The following is a 4,651-nucleotide window of genomic DNA, read 5'->3' on the forward strand; positions in this document are numbered from 1 at the left end:
CTTATATTGAAAATTGATTGACTGAAATGATTATAAGACTTAATAAAGGTTTCTTTTCTATACCAGTGCTCTACATGTTGATCAGGATATTTAGTCAAGTGATAATATGCACAAATAACATGAGGACAAGGAATATCTCTTAACATCCATAACCTACAGTCACAATTGATACCAGACAAACAACGAAACACCAAAATCAGTCCAAAAACAGTCCATAAATTAGAATAAATCCATGAGCCCTTTTGGAACTAGTTTCGGCCAACAACAAAAACACAAAATACAAGATATAATGGTGTATTTGTACACCAAAACAGAAATAATATGTGAAGAATAAGATGAACACAAAGGCACAAGATTCAGAATTAACAATAACAACAAGAACACAAGGTTACACCACAAACACCAAACATAATTACAAGAAAAGTAAAAGGATAAATAGATAGACCACATGAAGGTATAATCTTAAGAACCCAAGAATGGACAATGTTAGACCCTTAACACTACATACAACAATAAACCGATCTCTTACAATGATACAAGTTCGGATTCCACCTTCCAAGCATCAATGTTTCCAAGCAAAGTAAACAATAAAAAAGAATTCACCCTTTTGATGTACCTAATTACAATTTCGGGTTTTGGTGCCTCAAAGGAGAGAAGACTTGATGTTCCTTGTGTCTTACAAGACTTACAACATACAAAATCTGCCAATGAAATCCTAGAAATGTTTATATATTACAATAGAATTAGAAGTTAAAATGACCAAAAGGGCCCTTCAAGAATGGGCCTCCCCTCTAGTGTATGTAGCGGGCTATTTTGGTGTGTAGTTGGACCCTTAATTACACTTCTCTTGCACACACACTTGGACAACTTTAATATACACCCACATGAGTCCATCTACGTGATCGCACTAGTATCAACAATACTTCTTGTCCAAGTTAACAACAACTACGTACTTTTCATCCATCCCCAATTTCAAAATCATTAACTCCATTTCATAGTACTCTACACCTATTTGAATATTTCTTGTTATCTTCTAAAATAGTTTTTGTCATAGGTGCAATGTCTGAGATTCATGTTTTAGTAAATTTAATCATAGCTACATGTCTATTTATCATTTTATGTTTGATATCCCCTATTATTGTAATTATGAACTTATGTCTAGTAGCTAAGATCCAAAAATTAAAAATCTCACACATGTTATTTTCTACAATATCACATTTAGAATGTATTTTAAAATATGCCTTACACCAAGAAGAAGAAGGATTAACCAACATGTCCTCTATTATTTCCTTTTTACCTAGCCTTGACATTGGTTGTATCTCCCCTCTAAACTTGACTTCAAAGCTTTCTTTTGCACATCTCTAAAATTGCTTTCTTCTTTCTTCTCCTTTTCAGTGCACATGCCAATTACTCTAAATATGTCTAGCACATATTCTTCTGACATCATTTGGTAACAGATCTATCAAAATAGGAACAAGACCCTGGAATAAGTATAAACATGATTAGAATCGAAATTTTAATGAAAATTAAAGTCAAATAATAAGAAAAATAATTAAATAGTGTTTTGTTGGTCTGACATTACAGTCAAGCCTTCATCAGTTTTCAAATTAAAATCAACAATTAAATACCTTATGAGTCAATCCCAGCTATATTTTATTTATGTATCCATAACTGCCCATGCAATAGGATACATTTGATTGTTCCCATTTTTTCCCACAACAACTTACCCTTACAAACTTCTTTGAGAAAACATTCACCAAAATCAATAATTTTTCTACACCCAACACATATAAAAATAAAGAGGTTCTTTCCTGATTCAGTTTTTTTATCAATTTTATCAAACAAGAGCTTTCAGGATTTTTTTCTTAATCAAATCTGCATAGTCACATAATCTGACAAATTTTGGCTTCCAATCACTCATATTCTCTAGTCACATAATCTGACAAATTTCGTCTTCCAATCACTCATATTCTCCCTCATAACAGTCTGTTTAGCCCTATAACAAATAATTTTATCAACATAAAAACCCAACAACTCTCTTACCAAATCTTGAATTTTCAAAATCCTTATGTATGGTTGAGAAATAATTCTGTCCTTGAACTTTCTAGCAATCAACTTTGAATCACACATCTTATTCTTATCTAGCTAAATACACTTGCGAATAGGGTTATAGTTCTTAACAATAAAATAACCTGAATCCCTATCAGTAGCAGCAAAAAGCAACCAGTTGCAATTAGGAAAAATACATTTCACCCTTATTCTATGTTTTTCATTAGGTTTTACCTTCAACTGCCTTTTATACTCTACAGCATAATCTGCAACAACTTTTTAAAATTATTTTGCACCCTAAAAAATTATTTCAAGCTCAAACACATCAAATTCATAATTTTCATTTTACCTAACTTTGTTGTTTCTCCTTCTTCTAGGTAGATCTATTCCTCTAACAACATCAAGATCTAGATTTTCTTCACTATTTTCACTCTAACAGTCAGAACTATCAAGATATTCCTTATCTCACCAAATTGCCCAACATTATTTTTTCAAATATCCCCAAACCCTTTATTTACACAACTAGCAACTCCTGTAGGTACTTCTTCAGTTTCAACATTTTTTTTCTTGTCTTTTTGTTTCTTTCTTTGTTGTTGGCTTTGTTGTTTCTTCTTTGTTATCTCAAAGTCCTCAACTCTTCATCAACATCTGAGCCATCTTCTGAAGAAATATCTCCAAGATCTGAATCACTACTCAAGTAATCTGATAACTCACCTTCTATATTAACATCTTGTACATGGATATCTTCTAGATCTTCTACATCAGCTTCATCACCTTCTATATTAACATCTTCTAGGTTAACACCTTTGACATCAACCTCATCTACTCTATTAGAAGTCTCTCTCTCTCCACTTATGTTAACACCCTCTTTCTTTACCTAAGTTAATAGACACTATCTCTCTCTATGTTAACACTCTCATCAACACCAACAGATTCTCTCTCTAAGTTGACACCTTCACCAACCTCATCCACTGACACCCTCTCACTATGTATAACCTTAGGTTCAGATAAAAGACCTGCAGGTCTATCAGGGTCAAGTATTCGTTCATCTAAAACATGACTGACAATAAAAGTCAATAGAGTCCTTATGTTGTAAGTCTTTAACTAGTTCTAGGAGATGTCGGTCATTTGTAACCAATTTGAACTCTTTAGTTACTATATCTTGATAATAAATCCTCCAACAGTTTCATACCCTAGTTCGCTAGTATAATATAACAATTTCAGTAATGAAAAGTGGTCTTTATCGATATACCTTAGTTCTAACACATAGTGTCCAATATATGTAGGCATAGAAATATTGAAAAAGGCCCCTCCATGGTGAAATTTTGTAAAAATAATCTTCATTTTTTGGGTCACCTGCAATAAATGGTAAAAAATCAATGTTAGTAAATGGAATATACCTAAAGAACACGTCAACAACCTAAAAGCTACAACCTTTAATGCATATGAAGAAAGTGACGAAATATTTCCAACAACACATCTTCTACAGTGACATTTCAAACCCTAAAAACTAAATTATGCTAAATTTTAACAAATTAACAAATACAAATTATGAAAACACTTCCATGAGGAAGATTTGAGAAAAATCCCTAAATTTCTTCTTCGATTTTATAAGAATCTTGATTAAATTAGGGCCAAAAATCAAAGAGAAAGGGAGAGTGAAGGTCGGGGAGAGAAAAACTGATGTTACACTTTTCGTCTAATTGAACTTTCTGACATTTTAATCTCAAGACTTTGACATGGATATATTAAATTCACGTGGAGAAATTTGAGAGGACTAGTTTTCCACATAAGCGGCGTCTGGTGACACGCACAAGGGATCTTAAGAGTTTAGGGCAAAAAAGGCCTGAGTGGTTCAAATTTCGGGTAGGTTAGGGGTCTGATAGGTGCAAGTCTCAGTTGAAGGGTTTAAATGGATTTCGAGACAAGTTTAGGGTCCTATAGATGACTTAAGCCTAGATATTGTGATACATCCCGAGTATCTTTAATTTAAAATTACAAGATTCAAAATTCATTCTTTATTCTCTTAAATTTCGTGTCAAGTCAACATAGATCTGACGAATTGAAACAAAGGAAATATTTGGGATTCTAAATTGTGATTTTAATATTTTTATAAATATAAAACTTGACTCGTAAGAAATGTATCTTTCCTTTGACATATATTATTAGTTAAAAAAGGGTAGCATATGAGTTGTTTTTATTTTAGTTGATGAAATAAGATTTAGAAGAGAAAAATATTTTACTCTCTTTTTATTAGTTAAAGAGATTTTAAAAGAAAAGAAATAAGAAAAGGATTGCTTTTTATTCGAAAAAGAATGTGTCTTTTGGACCAAAGGCAATGACATTTTGAATCAAACTACTGACGGATGACTTGTTTTGGGGTCAATTTTGCATGATTTAAGGACATTTTTCGCCTTTTTCCATATTAAATATTTGACTGAGACCAAAATGGCTAATTGAGTAAATTTATAGGATCAAAATGCATAACAATATATTGCATGGATTACTATAACCTATCTCAAATATAAGAGGACCATTTTTGTTATTTCCATCCATTATCCACAAAAATATAATTGAGACCAAAAGCATAGGATAAAACAAT

Source organism: Capsicum annuum, chromosome 11 (assembly GCF_002878395.1).
Source record: "Capsicum annuum cultivar UCD-10X-F1 chromosome 11, UCD10Xv1.1, whole genome shotgun sequence".
In the NCBI taxonomy this organism is placed as follows: domain Eukaryota; kingdom Viridiplantae; phylum Streptophyta; class Magnoliopsida; order Solanales; family Solanaceae; genus Capsicum; species Capsicum annuum.